Consider the following 21,130-nt stretch of genomic DNA (forward strand, 5'->3'; position numbering starts at 1 on the left):
TGTGCCAAATATCTTGATGTTTACCTAGCTTATTTAAGTTGCAGTATCAGACAAATGTTTTCGCTGTAAAAAGGAAACGGGAGCAATACATGCAATTTGGACATGTGAGAAAGTGGAAAAATTTTGGGAAGATCTAAACCAGATATCAAATAAAATCACAAAAAGCAATATACCAAAAAACCCAGAGATCTTCCTTCTAAGTAATATAAGAAATAAAGAATTTGGACTCGATTTGGATGGAGCACAAAAAAGATTTATTATGATAGCCCTAGCTGTAACAAAACAATGTATTATGTCAACCTGGAAATTAGAAGACAACTTGAAAATACAACAATGGTACATAGAAATAAATAAATGTATTCCATTAGAAAAAAATAACATATAATTTAAGAAATAATATCACAATATTTGAACAAATATGGGAACCATACATGAAATACAATAGAGAAATCCTACCATGGACCTCCACCACCTAAACTGACAGAAGGAGAAGACAACGAAATGAACTGACTCAGTATATAAAAGTAAAAGACAAAAATTTCTTGTTTATTTTATTAAGTGACGACATTGTTTAATGGGTTTAATGTATCTTATAGATTGAACTTTGAATAAATGGGAATGGGGGAGAGGAAGGGAAGGGGAAAAAGGGGAGAAAATGACACTATATATTCAAGAGAAAAATGTTTGTATGTATTTTGGTCAGTATGGTTCATAGTGTGAAAAATTTTTAAAAAAATTTAAAAAAAAAGAAAAAAAAGTTGCCTTCCGTTGGTGGATGATTTTTAAGATGTCTTCACTGGAGAGTAATACACAGGGCTTCTTATGAAGCAGTGGCCAATTTTGAATTTGGATGAGTGTTTGTACACAAGAGTTTGAGTGCGAAATCGAGAAATGTTTAAAATAGAATTTAGAATATAATTGTTTTTTTTTTTAACTGTTTTGTTTCTGTTATTAAGGCTCAGTAACTCAAAATGTTAAAGGACAAGGAACAATTCAGCATGTAGATTTGTGTCTTTCAAGAAGGTGTTTGTCCTAATGGAGAAATTCAAGGCAATTGCAATTAAAATTGGATTGAATTCCTTCAAAATAATTTTCTTGTTCCAGCTAGTTGTAGGGCATCACAAAATGGTACCATTTTCTTGAGCAAGATAGTTTTACAACACTGTCCTTGGATCATCAAGGTTTTGGGGGGGGTGGGGGCAAGGTATATGAGAGATGGGCAAGGTGAACGGAGTGGAAACGAACGATTCTAAGCAAGAAATAGCTTTGTGTGCACCTTGAATATCTGATGGATAGAGTTAGGGTGATTAAAATAGTAAGAGGTAGAGAGCAACTGGACAGGCTCAAGGTCATCAGGTGAGAAAGAAAAACAATGGAACAAATGTGGCAAAATGGGCAAAGAACTGCAAGATAAAAACAATGGCAGGTGATGTAACAGCTGGAGGCTTGGCACAAATCAAAGAACGTCGTAACAAAAAATGACATCACTTTGTTCTGTCGTGCTGAGTAGCAGATGTTTACTGCTGGGTTCTAGCGTGGCGTCGTCTATGTGGTGAATCACTGCCTGGGTCAATGCTTTGAAGATGGGATCTCGTTTGCGAAACCCCTTGCTCTTTCCCTTTTTATCAAAACCACAGTCTGGCCTGCTGGTCATGCCCCACAACCTCACTGTTAACATTTTATCCTATTCACAGAGTCAATGTTATCGGAGTTTCTTCCCATCTGTCCCACACATTCTCTGCTACTGAAAACTAACTTTCTATCCAAATAAAGACAAGGAGTCTTGGACCTGAATTATAAACTGTTTCTCTCTCCATGGATGCTGCCTGCCCTGCGCTTTCCACTTTAATTTCAGATGTCATTCCTTTAGCTGATACTAGATCCTGATGTCTCAAAAATGTCATCTGCCACCAACTTCATCCATTTACCTTGGACCCCTTAATGCACTGTATCTGTGGCCATTCCTTCCTTGTCGTTAACCCTTTATCTCTGTGCTTCGTCAACTACACTGGCTTCTAGTCTCGTAGCATTTTAGTTATACAGGTGCATGATCTTTTATCCGGACATCCAAAATCCGGAAAGCTCCAAAATCCAGCAAGTGGGGAGAGAGGCGGCAGCGCGAGTCGGGCGGGCGAGAGACCGGCAAACGAGTCGGGCGGGCGAGAGATCGGCAGCGCGATTCGGGCGGGCGAGAGATAGGCAGCGCGAGTCGGGCGGGCGAAGAGGGGGTTGTCGGCAGCATGAGTCTGGTGCCAGGAGACCGGCAGCGCGAGTCGGGCGAGTGAGGAGGGGGAGACCGGCAGTGCAAGTCGGGCGGGAGACGGCAGGGTGACTGGAAGGGAGTTGGGGATGGATACGGCAGCACAATTTGGGTGGGCTTAAATTTGGCTTTCCGAAATCAGGAAAAATCCAAAATTCGGAACACAGTGTCCCCCAAGGGTTCCGGATAAAGGATTGTGTACCTGTATACATTAAAAAATGTTTTTCCCCTATGTCCTCTTTGTAATCTTGTAATCATGCTCCTTTCAGATATCTGCTCTCTTCTCTGGTCCCTTATGCAGTCCTGAGTTTAATGATCTGCTTTTAATGATTGGGGCATCAACTCCTTTACCCAAGTTCTGAATTGTCTTGCTTTGCTTGACGACCTCTCTTCCTTTCCTTAAGATTGAACTTGCCATTATAACCAGTCTTTTAATCATTAGTGCTGATAAGCCAGAGTGATGCAGCGCATTTGAACAGATCCCTTGCCCACCACGTGCACGTTGACCATCTTAGCATACATCCCTTGTGATTCCATTTGCCGGCACTTGGTCATGCCTTCCAAGATCTGGCAATTCAAGTGGTTGTCCAAATATTTATTAACTAGTGAAAGTCTCTGCTTCCACTTCTCCATTCATCTGCAGGCTGAAAAAGTACCTCCTCCAGTTCCCTGTTAATGTATCCCTTCATCTAAACAGAGAACATTACAGCATAGTGCACAACCCTGGTTGTGCTGACCTATATGTTATGACCACAAAGAAAGTACTAAACATTCCTACTTCTTGACCTTTTTTTTCTTCTTTCATTTATCTGCCTTCTAAGACTCTCTTAAATGCTCCGAAAGTTTCAGTTGCCACCATCACCCATGGCAAGACATTCTAAGCACCCACAACTCTTTGTGTATTTAAAAAAAAACCTTGTGTATGATGTCTCCTCTAGACTTTCCTCCCTTAGCGTTGTAGAGATGTCCCTTGGTGTTTGCTATTCTTGCCCTGGGTAAAAAGCACTGGCTGTCCACCTTATCTATGCCTCTCTATTCCTACTCCTTCTCTCCAAAGAGAAAAGTTCCAGCTCTGCTAATGTTGCTTCATTTGAATTATTTTCCAATCCAGGCAACATGCTGGTAAATCTCCTCTACACCATCTCCTAGCTTCCACTTACTTCCAATAATGAGGTGATCAGGACTGAACATGCTACTCTCCTTAAGTGTGGGCTTACCAAAGATTTGTAGAGTTGCAACATGACCACTTGACTCTTGAACTCAATCCCCCTCTTAATAAAATCTAACATCCCATTGGCCTTCTTAACTATCCTATCAACCTGAGCGGCAACCTTGAGAGATGTGTGGATTTGAATCCCAGGGTACGTCTGTTCTTCTAAACTTATGGCTTCCAGCTTTAGACAGTCTCCCTTATGTGTCCTTTATAACTTTGCACATCTTCAGCTGGCCCCTTAGCCTCCTGTGCTCCAAGGAACCAGCCTATCAATTCTGTCATTACTGAAATGCTCCACCTCTGGCAACATTCTGTTTAGATCTCATGTGCCCTCTCTCCTGTGTTCAGTATCAAAGTATTTGGCATTGGCAATGCTTGTTAGACATCAAGTGACAATGCACAGCAATAAAGATGCTTGGGATAAATGTAGTTTGTTGCTGTCCCTGATGCCAATGTATCCTGCATGGCATGTGGTTTTCTGTAATTCCTGATGAGCTCTTGTGGACTCCCCTATTCCCCTCTCCATTTAACCTGCTCATTGTGTGCAGATCCCAGACATTTGAAACAAAAACAGAAAAAAAAAAGCTGGAAAACCTCAGCACATCATGAAGCATATGTGAAAATAGAGACAGGTCATGTTTCAGGCCGATGCCCATCGCAATGAAAGGGCAAAGGCTCAAGCTGTTTCAGTTTAAAGGCACATGCCTGACTTGCTGATCTTTTCCAACATTCTCGCTTTCTCTCTCCTGATGACTGAGTGTTCTGCAGGGCAGGTTTTTCCTGCCTTTCTTTCACTTTCTTCCACTGCCACAGCCTTCTAAACATGAAGACATTTTCCTGTAAAGCCATGGCTGTTTTGGGTAAAGTTACTCATCCAAAATAACTTTGATTGAAGACATCATGTGCCCCTGGAAGCTTATTTGTTGATGATGAAACAACCATGAGACATCGGAGCAGAAATGGGTCATTTGACTCTTCGAGTACATTCTGCCATTCAAATCAGGACTGATGTTCTTTTCCTTTCAACCCCATTCTCTTGCCTTCTCCTCATTATCTTGGACACCATTGCTAATCAGGAACCTGTTTGTCTCTGCTTTAAAATTCCTAATGGTTTGGCTTTACAGCCATATGTGGCAATGAATTCCACAGAACCACAATTGTCTGACTAGAGAAACTTCCCCATGGACTTCTATCTTGTTTAGCATGTGTGGTACATTGTCAAAGGCCTTCTGAAAATCCAAGTGAACAACTTCTAATGACTCTCCTTTGTGTCTCGTGCTTGTTATCTCCTCAAAGATTTCTAACAAATGATCATATCCCCCCACATCTGTTTTCCCCATCCCCCCCCCCCCAAATCTCCTCAATTGTGCTGTTTGTGTCTTGATCCTCATTTGCAAATATTTTATCACCTGCTTATCATACAGTCTTGACCCCTTCAAAATAGCAAGGGATCTTATTCCTCGTGGGTTTTACTTCAAGGTCCTAGGGATCGATTGCTCTCTAAACCCTACAGGCCAATATCTTGGCTCAGTTCTCATTAAAATATGATATTTGATTTCCAGTCAACCGCTGAGATTCCACCTATGCTTAAATATTCGCCGATCGTGAACTGTGTAAAACATGGAAAGAATGCTTCTTTAAAAATTGGCACACTTCTGCCAAATAATATCATGAGAAGGAAATACAAGCAGTGAACTACACTCAGACTCTTGCCCTTGATTAATATATAATGGAGGGAATGAAGCTGTCCACAAACCTGGCCTGGGTGCCATATTTGGGTAATAATGTGCATCTTCTCAGCCTTTCCTTTGAATTGTTCTTGGACCTTAATGCACTCAGCTCTCTTCCTATTTTGCATCTCCATCCTGTGCTTATCATCTTTAAATTCCCAGAACCACACATTAATTCACTTCGGATAAAACGATTTCTGACAATTTCCTCCATGTCCCTTTGTCCACCTGCAGCGTTTTCCCTCGTCTTTACCTAATACATTTCTGAAGGCTTGGACCACAGCTCGAGATAAAAATGCCTTTTCATTTAATTTTTGAGTTTTGCTCTGAGTGATTAATGTCTTCACTCACTCTCAATTTGTTTCCCTCTGGTGTACCTCTTACCATTACACACCGTTAAGGCATTACCTCACTCTTTAAACTCTATTGGTTGATGTGTGCTTATTGATTAAATTGTTTTCTTAAATTAAGACATGGAGCATGATAACAGGTCCTTTTGGTCGAAAAGCCCATGCCACCCAAATTACACCCAATTAACCTACACCCCGGTACATTTTTTTGAGGGTGGGAGGAAACCTGGCGAAAGCACATGCAGTCACAGGGAGAACCTACAAGCTCCTTACAGACAGAGTGGAAAAATTCAAAACCCTGTCCCAATCGCTGGCATTGTAACAGTGTTGTGCTCTCTGTTTCAAACCCAAAGATGCCGTCTGCAAAACAGAGCTTCAAAGTCGACCCTCTGAAACTTGATCTTGAACTTCAGTGGTATTGTAAATGATGGCAGGGGAGAGGGGTGGAGTGTTGCCTGCCCCAAATGTTACTGTGTTTTTGGTGTTTCTCATGTAAAATGATGCAACTTGCTACGTGGCTGGAGATGCAATATAAATGTGCAGTGTTAGAGCAATGAAGTGTGGTTAAATTGTTCTCTGAAGCAGAATTTGAACTGAGCAATGAAATGAATGCCCATTTTACTGTATAGTTCTGAAGAGGAATCTATTGTCATGCCAAATCATAGCTTGGCAGTAGATATTTGTTGATCTTTAACAGGGTATTGAGCACATACTGTTGCCCTGTCAATAATGATTGTACTTTTCATTCAGAGATTCTTCTTTGAGAAACTACATTCTTCAGTTTAGTTCAGCACAAATATTGCACTGATAAATCGTCAGCCGGTTGGGAAAAACAAATTGTCATAGCTGTGGAAGAATAAAAAGACAAATTTGCAGTTTTCCTGCATGTTAATTATCACCCCCTCCTCTCAACCCCATCAGCTGTATCATCTGAAGCTGTGGCATAGCCCAAAGCAGCCCTCTCCATGGAAATGTCAGGGGAAAAAAATCTTCGGCCCCTGGAATGGTGCTGTGCAGTGTTGTGTGTTTTGGGGTCCCAATGTGAGTGAATGCAGGGTCCTGGTGCATGACTACCAGGCTGAAGAAGGTGGATTTATCTTCTGGAGGCACTGGTGAGAATGATATAACATGCAACCACTGTGCCTAATGCCTTTTACAGTGAATCTAATCAGATGATCCGGCAACAAACTACTCTGACTAGACAAGAAATCCTGAATATAAATAAATGATTTAAAATCCCTTCATGGCAGTTTTAGCGGCTCAGCCTTTGACTTTACCGTCTTTTCTTGGTCTCTCCACTGGCACTCCTGCTTTGATTATTTGAAAGTGGATATGTATTTTACATTTGTGTAAATTTAGCCAAGTATAACTTGGGGTGACTTGTGTTTCTAAGAGCTCAACTGATGTGGTTAAGTGCAGAGTTGTTCAGCTTTTAGACAAGTTGTGTTCAACTGTTTTCAAAATATTTTCCAACCTTATTTGGACAGTGTTTCTGGGGTACAGTAGTTCCTTGGAGTACTCTCACCATTCTTTCAGCCTCTCTTTTGATGCTGAGTGCTGCAGTGGGACACATTTGACATTGAAACCCACACCATAAACATTGTCCTTTTTTAGCCACCAGATGTTCCTAGGTGGCACATGTACAGATCATCCATGATTCACTAAAACTGGTTTGACTTTGGATGGGTTCATCCAGACCTCTGGTGGGGTTTGCTCATTTTCATGCAGATTTCCATCAGTTGCTCAAGTTGTCTCTCACGCCACTAAGATGTGCTCATTAATTGTTGACTGCAAAGTACCATTAGAGGTAAAAGAATCAGTGTGGAGGCAACTGACATGTGAGAGGAGTTGGTGACATGGAAGCAAATGGGGAACTGGGACTGATGGGATGGCTCGAAGAGCTGAATAGCTGACATCTACAATATAAGATGTGAAGTATTTGGGCCATTATGGAAACCAACCTTCCCTCCACTGACTATCTACAATTCTCACTGCCTCGGCGAGCAGATTACATATTACAAGACTGGTTTCACCCCGGACACACTCTTCTCCTTCCCCCCATCCCCTTCATTGGACAGAAGATGAGTTTGAAAATGTACATGACCAGATTAGAGAATAGTTTCTTCCCTGTTCTTATCAGACTATTAAATGATGCTGCCCTTGCACTATTTTAACTGAACACTTTCTCTGTAGGTCTGCACTCTGCACTTTTATTTGCCATGGCTGTTGTACTCAATGACAGGACAACTTGTCTGGTTTGTATGCAATACAGTTTTTCATTGTGAATAGGTACACATGACAGTAAACAATTCAATTCAAATTAATCAATATTTATTTGCCCACTAGCCATTTCCAGGATTGGATCGATCATCATGAATGTGGGTGTTTGCTGCTACTATTCAGTACAGCTGAAGGGGTTTGTTCTGCCTGTATTCGTAATTCCAATTCCAAATTATGTTTTGGGTTTTCCTATGTCCCTGGATTCAGGAACACTATGTCTGATGCAGCCCTAAGGAAACTGCTCCCAACGACTTTCCGAAGGCCTGACTTGATCAAAGCTTGGAGTGTAGTCCCTGAATCTATTGCCTATAATTAACAAGTTACAGATTGACTTAAACTGTGCTTATTTTTCCAAAAAAATTTCAATTACAAATTTTACGCCTGCATTTTAGAAATACTGCTGGCAAACAGTGCACAGTCCAAGAATCTTGAATTGAGGAATGAGCTTGAACTGCCAAGTCAGTAGGTGGCACGACCTGGTTGAAGCAATAGGCCTTGTCCTTTGTGTTCTAAATCATCTGGCAATTATCTTTTTGCAGGTTCAGATCCCAATTTTTAAGCATTGTTAATCTGTAGACAGTATGTGAGCATACTTATAAACGAAATTGCAACTTTTTTGTTTTCCAAAATTGTACTTTTGAAAAGTATTATGGACCCTTATTTCCTGTTGCATGTGAACACATTGGTTTCTTTTTGACTTTCCAGATCCTGATTGCAATGCATCGTTTTATTACCCACATTCTGTGGATGTTTCAGTAAAAAACAATGTGCTGAAAGCATCAATTAAATACAGCTTCCTTCAGGGGAAAAGAACAATTTTCTTGATGCAAAGAAACTGAAAATTCCAAGTTGCTATACGCTATTATCTCCCATGAGGGCAGTCTTCTTTTGTACTTCCAGATTTTGATGCTATGAAAGGCAGAAAATACATTGAGGAATTTGTATTTGAAGTCTTCTCCTTCTCTCAGAAGAGGTGCTTTTATCTTTCATTGATTTTTCTTGGATTTCACAGTTGAGATCAGGACCTTTTGTCTCAGCTGAACTATATTTAAATTTCTTTACCAAAAAGCATTTATCTTGGTCATTTTGAACAATGTGTTTCCTTACAATTCCACATGGGTGTTCATTCACATCAAGTTTTTTTTTAGTTCTTGAATATATTCTCTTGACCTTGTTTATCAAGGATTCCTCCACTTTTGTTAATTTGATATAAAAGAATCTGCATGAATTGAACAGAATAGGGATAATTTCCTGCACTCAAATTTTGGAGGTGTTAACCAGTTCATACATTTTGCTGACATAAAAAATACTTAACTCTTGGTCATTTTGTTTATAATACCACCTGGAGCTTACAAGGTTGAAGAGAACCCTGTTTTTTTCTATCCCAGTGAAATGTAGTGTGGATTCTACCTTTAGACATGATTATTGAAATGAAAATCCAATTCAAGTAAAAACCTTTCTGTGCGGAAGGAAAAAAATCTTTTATCTTACCTTGATTTGTCACTGATTAAAATATTGGCACTCACTGTTGGTCACTAGTCAGTATTACCATTTAATTTGCATGATTGACTATTTCCAAATGGAGTATCTAAAGCCATAATCCAAGTGCTTTCTGGACATTTGCCCCTATCCTGGCCATGAATGATGCCAAAGAAGTAAGACCCTCCAGCCTGAAATTGTATACTCCAACTTTTTTGTATTCTATGTGACAGCCAGTTTCCAATCCATACTTGCACTTCAAATGGTGATGCATTCGGAAATATTTATGAAAGTCAATGAAAGTGAGACACAGAAATTGTTTAAGAAAGCAAGTAGTATCTGCCATATTTGCAAGAGGTGCAAGGGCACCGTATAATTTTCTCGAGCCTTGGTGGGGCCATGCCTGGAATATTGTGTGCAGTTCTTGTTATTTTACCTCAGATTGTATGTGGTGTAGAGTTCAGTAAGTGTTCAGTAGGCTGATTGCAAGGTTGTTGTGTTGCATAGGAGGACTGATTAGGTCGACTTGGCCTATATTCCGATGTTTAGAATATCAAGTGACCTCACTGAAACATTGACATTTCTGATATTTCTAGTTATATGGGATGAGTATGTATCTCTTGGCTGAGAATGCTCAGTCTTGGGTTCCAGGGCAAGATATCTAAGGCTAAGATGAAGAAGAATTTCAACTCCAGGATGGTGGTGAACCTGTGAAAATCTCTACTCGGATTTCAGATTTATTGTCAGAGTACATACATAACATCACATACATCCCTGAGTTTCTTTTTTCCTGAGTGCGTGGCAGAATTACCACTAATTATTAGTCCAAAAGATGAACTGTACACTGCGTAAAACATGTAAACAAATAAAATAACTGTAAACAAAAGAAAATCAATAAAGTGCACAAGTAAGAATCCTTAAATGAGTCTCTGATTGAGTTTGTTGAGTCTGATGGTGGAGGGGTAGCAGCTGTTCATGTACCTGTTGGTGTGAATCTTGTGACACCTGTACCTCATTCCTGATGGCAGCAGCGAGAACCGAACGTGTGCTAGGTGGTGTGGATCTTTGATAATTACTGCACCCTTCCGACGGTATCAGTCCCTGTAGATGATTTCAACAGTTAGGAGGGTTTTGCCTGTGATGTCCTGGGCTGTGTCCACTTTCTTTTGGAGGGCTTTACAGTCAAGGATATTGGTGTTCCCTTACCAGACACGTGATGCAGCCTGATAGCACACTTTCCACCACACCTCTGTAGAGATTTGCCAGGGTTTCTGGTGACATACCAAACTTCAACAAACTCCTGAGGAAGTAGAGGCACTGACATGCTTTCTTCATGATGTCATTAGTGTGTTGAGTCCAGGAAAGATCCACCGAGATAGTGACTCCCAAGACCTTAAATTTGTTCACCCTCTCCACCTCTGATCCCCCATTGATCACTGGATTGTAAACTTCTGGCTTTCCTTTTGTGAAGTCAACAATCAGTTTCTTAGTTTTGGTGACAATGAATGCAAGATTGTTGTTGGTGCATCATTCAGCCAAGTTTTTAATCTCCATCCTATATGTTGCCTTATTTTCTTTTTCTTTTCTTTCTTTCTTTGGCTTGGCTTCGCGGACGAAGATTTATGGAGGGGGTAAAAGTCCACGTCAGCTGCAGGCTCGATTGTGGCTGACAAGTCCGATGCGGGACAGGCAGACACGGTTGCAGCAGTTGCAAGGGAAAATTGATTGGTTGGGGTTGGGTGTTGGGTTTTTCCTCCTTTGTCTTTTGTCAGTGAGGTGGGCTCTGCGGTCTTCTTCAAAGGAGGTTGCTGCCCGCCGAACTGTGAGGCGCCAAGATGCACGGTTTGAGGCGATATCAGCCCACTGGCGGTGGTCAATGTGGCAGGCACCAAGAGATTTCTTTAGGCAGTCCTTGTACCTCTTCTTTGGTGCACCTCTGTCACGGTGGCCAGTGGAGAGCTCGCCATATAACACAATCTTGGGAAGGCGATGGTCCTCCATTCTGGAGATGTGACCCACCCAGCGCAGCTGGATCTTCAGCAGCCTGGACTCGATACTGTCGGCCTCTGCCATCTCGAGTACTTCGATGTTAGGGATGAAGTCGCTCCAATGAATTTTGAGGATGGAGCGGAGACAACGCTGGTGGAAGCGTTCTAGGAGCCGTAGGTGTTGCCGGTAGAGCACCCATGATTTGGAGCCGAACAGGACTGTGGGTATGACAACGGCTCTGTATATGCTTATCTTTGTGAGGTTTTTCAGTTGGTTGTTTTTCCAGACTCTTTTGTGTAGTTTTCCAAAGGCGCTATTTGCCTTGGAGAGTCTGTTGTCTATCTCGTTGTCGATCCTTGCATCTGATGAAATGGTGCATCCGAGGTAGGTAAACTGGTTGACCGTTTTGAGTTTTGTGTGCCCGATGGAGATATGGGGGGGCTGGTAGTCATGGTGGGGAGTTGGCTGATGGAGGACCTCCGTTTTCTTCAGGCTGACTTCCAGGCCAAACATTTTGGCAGTTTCCGCAAAACAGGAAGTCAAGCGCTGAAGAGCTGGCTGTGAATGGGCAACTAAAGTGGCATTGTCTGCAAAGAGTAGTTCACGGACAAGTTTCTCTTGTGTCTTGGTGTGAGCTTGCAGGCGCCTCAGATTGAAGAGACTGCAATCCGTGCGGTACCGGATGTAAACAGCGTCTTCATTGTTGAGGTCTTTCATGGCTTGGTTCAGCATCATGCTGAAGAAGATTGAAAAGAGGGTTGGTGCGAGAACACAGCCTTGCTTCACGCCATTGTTAATGGAGAAGGGTTCAGAGAGCTCATTGCTGTATCTGACCCGACCTTGTTGCCTTATACCCTTCCTTTATACAACCTACTACCATGGTATCGTCGGCAAATTTGTAGATGGTGTTATTGTCGTACTGAGCCACACGGTAGTATGTGTAAAGTGAATAGAGCAGGGGGCTAAGATCACAGCCCTGTGGTGCTCCAGTACTGATGGAAATTGTGGAGGAAAAGTTCTTAATAATCTTCACTGATTCTGGACTGGAGGTGAGGAAATCCATGATCTAATTACACAGTGGGGTGTTAACTTCCAGGTCTTGGAGTTTGCTGATCAGTTTTGAGGGGATGATGATATTAAATGCTAAACTGTAGTCAATAAAGAGCATCCTGATGAATGCATCTTTGCTGTCCAGGTGTTCCAGGGTTTTGTGTAGAGCCAATGAGATGACATCCGCCGTAGATCTATTGCTACGATAGGCGAACTGGAATGTATTCATGTCACAGTTCAGACAGGAACTGATCTGCTTCATCATCAGCCTTTCAGAACACTTCATCGCTGTTGATACAAGCGCTACTGGTCAATAGTCATTGAGGCAGGTTACTACAGTTTTCTCGGGCTTTGGTATGATTGACGCCTGTTTGAAACAGGTGGGTACTACGCCCTGCTGGAGCGAGATATTGAGGATATCCGTGCATACCTTGGTAAGTTGGTCAGCACAGATCTTTAATATTTGGTCAGGTGCTCAATCTGGGCCGGATGCTTTCCTCAGATTCACTCTTCTGAAAGCAGCACACATGTCATCCTCTGATACGGACAGCATGGGATTATCAGGGGATGTGGGGGTGCTGAGGGGGTGCACCAGAAGGCAGTAGAAGCTAAGCCACTGACTCCATTTAAGAAGGGTGTGTATTTAGGTTCCTGGACAACAAATATTTTAGAAGATGAGTAGGAATGGGAATGTGGTTTTAGGATTAACTATGAGTTGATTGAATGGCAGAGCAAGGTTGAAAAACTAAATGGCCAACTGCAGTTCCTATTTTCTGTTCCTTTGTTTCTCATTTTGCATGTATTGAATGAGCTGGAATGGTGATGGTGACTGATCTGTTTCTGTTTGATGCAAACAGATCTTGGAACTTCTGCAATACATCACATGAAATTTGACTGATTATGTTAATTGATTCACCAAATATGAAATATTTACATATTTTTATATATTTAACTGTATTGCACTGATGACACCAGAGACATTTGGGTCAGATTTATGTTATTACTGCTAATTTTCTCTTGTACTGTCAATTTATTGGAGCTTTAATGAGAGGGAGATAAATACAAAACGTCTGATGGTAGAAATCCATTAAAACGATAAGCCTAATTTCCATATGAATAGCTACAAAGGCTTTTGGTGACTGAGATTCACCACGGTATAATAATCGAAACAGAATTGAAAAAAGCTGCTGGTGGAATTGACTTGTTTCTTAACATTAGTCTGGAATATAACTAGTCATAATTTTGTTATCCTTACTGAATGATGTTCTCCCCCTTTACAAATAATCCACTTCTTCACCAGACAATATCATTCTCTTGACATGTGAGAGAAAGTCACCCAGTGATGCTTAACGAACCATGCTGCCCTTTTCAAAGTACCTCAGGATTCCCAATACCTTTCTCTTTCATTTCTCCACCCCCTTCCTCCCACTCCTACCCCCCCACCCCCCACCTTTCCTCCCTGCCCCTGTACTGAACTGCTTGCTCACTTTCACTGAAAGATAACAGTTAAACCAACTCGATGTCAGGACTTCTCTGGCCTTGCTTGTCTGCAACTTTTACTGGATGGAAAGTGGTGGAAAGGCTGCACTACCCCTCTCCCTCCTTGAACCCAAGGGGTGTCAGCATTTTATTTAATCTGATTTTAAATGTTCCTCATAGCAAGTGACATTTGAAAGGTGTTCAAATTTGATTAATACTTTTAAAAATACATTGAGTGAATCTTAAAGCATTAACAAGCATTTATCTCTACAAAATTGGGCCCTTGAAAACAGAGAAAGGTGAAATTATCAATGGGGACATGGAGATGGCTGAGGAATTTAACAATTACTTTGCATCTGTTTTCACCAAGGAGGATATAGGTTATGATCAGAATAAGGGTAGAGGTCAAGCAGTATCTAGGGACTTGGTGAAATTACCGAAGGAAACAGAGAATCTGATGGATATTCAGATCCAGAAGCAGGTGATTGTGAGCAAGTTGTTAGAACTGAGGCCTGATAAGTCCCCTGGGTCTGATGGGCTGCATCTCAGGGAGCTTAGAGAGGTTGCTCTGGAAATTGTGGAAGCACTGGTCGACATTTTCCAAAGTTCTATAGATTCGGGGGAAGTGCTTACAGACTGGAGAGTAGCTGATGTTTACCACTTTTTAAGAAGGGAGGGAGAGAAAATACAGGAAATTATAGACCGGTCAGCCTGACGTCGGTGGTGGGGAAGATATTGGAATCCATCATGAAAGCAGAAATAGCAGAACACTTAGGAAGGAATAATAGTATCGGTGCTAGTCAGCATGGGTTCCTTAAAGGAACATCTTGCTTGACTAATCTCCTGGAATTTTTCGAGAATGTAACAAGGAGGGTGGACTCGGGAGAGCCAGTGGATATGGTGTACTTGGACTTCCAGAAAGCCTTTGATAAGGTCCCACACAGGAGGCTAGTTAGCAAAATCAAGGAGCATGGTATCGAGGGTAGGGTGCTTTCATGGATAGATAATTGGTTGAAAAGTAGGAAACAAAGGGTTGGGATAAACGGGTCATTTTCTGGATGGCAGGATGTGACGAGTGGGGTTCCAAAGGGGTCGGTGTTGGGCCCTCAGTTGTTTATCATTTATGTAAATGATTTGGATAAGGGGATAAATAACTACATATGCAAATTCGTAGATGACACTAAACTGGGTGGTAGTGTAAAGAGCGAGGCAGATGTTAGGAAATTGCAAGGGGACTTGGACAGTTTAGGGAAGTGGGCGGAAAGTTGGCAGATAAAGTTTAATGTGAGTAAATGTGAGGTTGTCCATTTTGGAGGCAGAAACAAGAGAGCAGAATATTATTTAAATGGTGTAAAGCTAGGAATTGGGGTAATGCAAAGGGATCTGGGCGTACTTGTTTACCAGTCATTGAGAACTAGCATGCAGGTTCAGCAAGTGGTGAAGAAGGGGAACGGTATGTTAGCCCTCCTGCAGTTGTACAGGGCCTTGGTGAGACCTTACCTGGAGTATTGCGTCCAGTTCTGGTCCCCATATTTAAGAAAGGACATACTTGCTATAGAGGGAGTGCAGCACAAGTTTACAAGATTAGTTCCTGGGATGGCAGGATTGTCATATGCGGATAGGTTAGAAAGACTTGGACTATATGCGATAGAGTTTAGAAGGATGAGAGGAGACATGATTGAGATATTTAGGATTATCAAAGGGCTTGTCAGGGTGAAATCAGAGCATAGGTTCCCAATGATGGGAGAGACTAGGACGAGAGGGCATAGTTTAAGAATACAGGGAAGGCCATTTAAGACAGAAATTAGGAGAATTTTTTTTACCCAGAGAGTTGTGGGTCTGTGGAATACATTACCACAGAGGATAGTGGGAGTGGATTCGTTAGATAGATTTAAGAGAGAGTTGGATAAGGCTCTTGTGGACAAGGGAGTTAGGGGGATAAGGCTGGGATTGGTTATTGAAAGGGAAAGATCAGCCATGATCTGATAAATGGCAGTGCAGGCTCAAAGGGCCAGTTGGCCTACTCCAGCACCTATTGTCTATTGTCTATTACTACATTCCCACTCTCCCTCCATACCCTTTCACTTGGCCTCCTCCACAGCCTCCTATGGGAGGGAATGCTGCAGGTTCAGTAAAGTGAAATAACATAAGGAAAGCACTTAGAAGAACACACTTTTCCACTGGATTGGCAATCTATTGGAAAAGAATTGGATACAGTACAGAATCCTGTCCTGGTGTGATGCTAAGTGATGGATGCAGAGTGTAGCAGCAGTGTCATGGAGTAATGGAATCAGGCCTTTCGGCCTACGGACTGGACTAGCCATCAATCATAAATTTTCAAACATCTGACATGAATCTTTGGTAATCATATTTAAAATTATCTTATTGTCGTGTAATTAAAAAAGAAAATGTGATGTATGAAATTTGCCTCAAGGCAAAAATTCGCTATTAGCAAAAATTGCCCAGCACCCCTAACAGCCAGAGAAGGAGAAGGGGCCATGACTTTGCCTTCATCACTCCCACAGTCTTCACAGCCACACAGTCTTCAGTCCAAGCCATCAGCAATTGAGCTTGAGAACACCTCTGACATGATTATGAAGTGTCCAGTGCCTCCTTACATCCCCAGTTCTGATACCTGGTACTTCTTTAACCAGTCTCCATCAGTCTGCAGCCTCAGGTGAGTCCTTTGACCCCAGTTGCCAGCAGCCCACATTGTGTGTGTGTGTACCTCGCCTCAAGGCACTGACAGGCCACCTCCCGTGTGATCTTCAGCCTCAGAACCCCTCGCTAATCCGTCACTATGGTCACCATCCTGTGGGCCATCTCTTCTTCTTCTCTTCCTCAAACGGAATGCGGTCTCCACATTTTCTGGTGCCCCGTGCCAATCCTCCACTTCTGCTGAGTTTGAAACTCCTTATGGCCACTGTCAATCAGAGGCACCGCTATCTTGCGCCAGACCCCGCAGTCACGGGATTTTAAAATAAACCATCACTGGCTCCTCTAACAGGCCGCTTAAAGCCTGCACAGAGCTGATGGCAGTTGGACCCTGTGGGAGATGGCTGATTCTTTGTTCCCCACTCTCTGTGGGTCTTCACCAGCGGAAGCACTGCCGTTAAAGCAGATCCGGCAGCACCGCCATATTTTTTTACAAAACAATTTGAAAGCATTTAAATAATTTAAGAATCACTTAAAAATAAATTTACTTAAAAAAAAAAGCATGATCCAAGATAATTAAAACCTAAGGTCAAGAAATATTAGAAAGAAAACGTTTATCAATCTAGACTGATGGTTCCCATCCAAATGAAAGGAATCATGTTCCAGACAGCAGGCATAACTGGTGTGGAGTATCCGGTCCCTTAGTGCAGCATTATTGAGTACTGTCATTGGATAATTATTGAGTCCACCATCGAAGGGGAGCGCAAACATGATATCTTGTGCCTGAATCTCCTGCTGCAATGCGCTATTAATCACAAAAAGCAACTTGAGGGCAGTTCTCCACTGAACCCCTGATTAAAGTCAGGCAGATTTTAGGCCAATAATTAAGCTCTGTCTCCTGAAATGGATTCTAAAACTGAAGGATTAAGCAAGAAATGTTGGTTTGGGTAGGGGTGGGTGGGGTGGGGGGGGGGGGGGGTGGAGGAATGCCACCGCATTTACAGGATCAAATCATTTGAAAAATGGGAGAATCATCAAGAGAATGTTTGCTGTAGATCGATGCCCCAAGACTTGATTAGTCATGTAGCATCAAAATGGGTTTTGTTTCTTTAAAGAAATAGCTGACTATTTGAAAAAGCATTATTTAGTTTGCTTAATCCATGTCAGATGTTGCTGGGGAATATTGTCAAGCCACTTGGGAAGAGGCCTTGTTAGTGTGCAATTGATCTTCTTCAGCACAGAATTGGTTCTGAACACTGACAATATTGTGGAGTAGGGAAGTATTCATTTTTGGCAGTCGTGTGTTGCCAATTTAAACTTTACTTTTTAAAGCAAACTCTTTTCTCTGGATAGCAATAATGTTTTTTTAGAATGTTTACAAGCAGTACATCAGAATCTAGGAATGTTTAAGACCAGAAAAATAAAATCCAACTTCCTGGAGTTGGAGTGCAGAACCAGAAATCGTGGTTCATTATGCTTTTCTTTGAGGGTGATGCAAGTATTTCGGCCATCTCCTCTTCTTCTCCTCAAACGGAATGCGGTCTCCACATTTTCTGGTGCCCCGTGCCATTCCTCCACTGCTGCTGAGTTTGAAACTCCTTATGGCCACTGTCAATCAGAGGCGCCAGACCCCGCAGTCACAGGATTTTAAAATAAACCATCACTGGCTCCTCTTACTTTTACTTACTTTGGCTTGGCTTCGCGGACGAAGATTTATGGAGGGGGTAAAAAGTCCACGTCAGCTGCAGGCTCGTTTGTGGCTGACCAGTCCGATGCGGGACAGGCAGACACGATTGCAGCGGTTGCAAGGGAAAATTGGTTGGTTGGGGTTGGGTGTTGGGTTTTTCCTCCTTTGCCTTTTGTCAGTGAGGTGGGCTCTGCGGTCTTCTTCAAAGGAGGCTGCTGCCCGCCAAACTGTGAGGCGCCAAGATGCACGGTTTGAGGCGTTATCAGCCCACTGGCGGTGGTCAATGTGGCAGGCACCAAGAGATTTCTTTAGGCAGTCCTTGTACCTTTTCTTTGGTGCACCTCTGTCACGGTGGCCAGTGGAGAGCTCGCCATATAATACGATCTTGGGAAGGCGATGGTCCTCCATTCTGGAGACGTGACCCATCCAGCGCAGCTGGATCTTCAGCAGCGTGGACTCGATGCTGTCGACCTCTGCCATCTCGAGTACCTCGACGTTAGGGGTGTGAGCGCTCCAATGGATGTTGAGGATGGAGCGGAGACAACGCTGGTGGAAGCGTTCTAGGAGCCGTAGGTGGTGCCGGTAGAGGACCCATGATTCGGAGCCGAACAGGAGTGTGGGTATGACAACGGCTCTGTATACGCTTATCTTTGTGAGGTTTTTCAGTTGGTTGTTTTTCCAGACTCTTTTGTGTAGTCTTCCAAAGGCGCTATTTGCCTTGGCGAGTCTGTTGTCTATCTCATTGTCGATCCTTGCATCTGATGAAATGGTGCAGCCGAGATAGGTAAACTGGTTGACCGTTTTGAGTTTTGTGTGCCCGATGGAGATGTGGGGGCGCTGGTAGTCATGGTGGGGAGCTGGCTGATGGAGGACCTCAGTTTTCTTCAGGCTGACTTCCAGGCCAAACATTTTGGCAGTTTCCGCAAAGCAGGACGTCAAGCGCTGAAGAGCTGGCTCCTCTAACGGGCTGCTTAAAGCCAAACCACTACCAAACCAATCAAACCACTACCAAACCAATATCAAACCACTACCAAACCACTATCAAACCACTACCAAACCAATCAAACCACTACCAAACCAATCAAACCACTACCAAACCAATCAAACCACTACCAAACCAATATCAAACCACTACCAAACCACTATCAAACCACTATCAAACCACTACCAAACCAACCAAACCACTACCAAACCAATCAAACCACTACCAAACCAATCAAACCACTACCAAACCAATCAAACCACTACCAAACCAATCAAACCACTACCAAACCAATCAAACCACTACCAAACCAATCAAACCACTACCAAACCACTACAAAACCAATCAAACCACTACCAAACCACTACAAAACCAATCAAACCACTACCAAACCACTACCAAACCAATCAAACCACTACCAAACCACTACCAAACCAATCAAACCACTACCAAACCAATCAAACCACTACCAAACCACTACCAAACCAATCAAACCACTACCAAACCGATCAAGCCACTACCCAACCACTTCCAAACCACTACCAAACCAATCAAACCACTACCAAACCAATCAAACCACTACCAAACCAATCAAACCACTACCAAACCAATCAAACCACTACCAAACCAATCAAACCACTACCAAACCAATCAAACCACTACCAAACCACTACCAAACTTCTACCAAACCACTACTAAACCAATCATTGGCAGAGCAGACTACGTGCTCTTGACCCAGTTCCACCATTTTACTCCATCATTTGCTGATCTGATTTTAACCTCAGCTCTGGTTACAGAGGGGTGGGCAAGAATGCAATCATCACCTTATTAATTATCTCTTTATGTCTGCTTAAAATATATATGTATACTTTAAAATTTAAATTTAGACATACAGCAAGGTAACAGGTCATTTCAGCCTACGAGTCCATGCCGCCCAAATTACACCCAATTAACCTACACCCTGGTACATTTTGAACAGTGGGAGGAAAGCGGAGCCCCTGAGGGAAAAACCATGCAGGCACATGGAGAATGTACAAACTCCTTACAGACAGCGCAGGATTTGAACCCCTGTCCTGATGGCTGGCACTTAAAGGTGTTGCACTAACTGCTACGCCAACTGCCGCGGCCCAATATATGATAACCCTGCTTACTCTGCTCTGTAATGAAGAGAGTTTCAAAGACTCTCGATCCTCAGAGAAAAACAATTTGACATCAGCATCTTTAATCAGCAATTCTTTATCTTTTTAAACAATGACCACAAGGGAATCTATCCTCCACATCCACACTGCTGACACTATTCAGTTTCCCATGCCACAAACGAGTCATCTTTCAGTTTTCTCAACTTCACTAACCTGACCAACCACTCCCCTGAGGATAAAAAATAAAATACAAAAGTCTGCAGACACCATGATTGGAGTAAAAACACAATGCTGGAGTAACTCAGCAGGTCAAGCAGTTGTACTTTATGTAGCAAAGATAAAGATACATATGCAATGTTTTGGGCTTGAACCCTTCATCAAGCTATCAGCCCCCAGAGAATAACCTACTCGTTCCACGTATTGTTCTTGTGAACCTTCCCTGGACTTCTTCCACTGGTAGACTAGTCCATAACGTTAGTTCAAGAAGCAGAGGATAGTGATGGAGGGTTATTTCCCAAATTGGAGACCTATGACCAGTGATCATTGCTGATGCCCAGTGTTGTTTGTCATTTATATTAATTTGGATGCGAAAGCGGGTAGCATGGTTAGTAAGTTTGCAGATGCCAGTAAAATTCACGGTACAGTAGATAGTGAAGAAGGTGACCTCGCACTGTAACTGGACCTTGGGTAAGTGGGCTGAGGTATCGCCAATGGAATTTAATTCAGATAAGTGTGACGTGTTGCATTTGCGAAGTCAAACCAAGGCAGGATATACACAGAAAATAGTAGCACCCGAGAAAATATTGTGGAACAGAGAGACCTTGGGGCACTAGTTAA

General features: G+C 42.6%; 1 protein-coding gene across 12 annotated transcripts in view; it reads left to right on the forward strand.

Annotated features, from left to right (window-relative positions):
- The window catches only part of arap2 (ArfGAP with RhoGAP domain, ankyrin repeat and PH domain 2), a 473,297-nt gene that overhangs the window by 193,123 nt on the left and 259,044 nt on the right, over positions 1–21,130 (forward strand). The gene's annotated exons all lie outside the window — the stretch shown is intronic.

The sequence above is a fragment of the Narcine bancroftii genome, chromosome 3, assembly GCF_036971445.1.
Source record: "Narcine bancroftii isolate sNarBan1 chromosome 3, sNarBan1.hap1, whole genome shotgun sequence".
NCBI classification, from domain to species: domain Eukaryota; kingdom Metazoa; phylum Chordata; class Chondrichthyes; order Torpediniformes; family Narcinidae; genus Narcine; species Narcine bancroftii.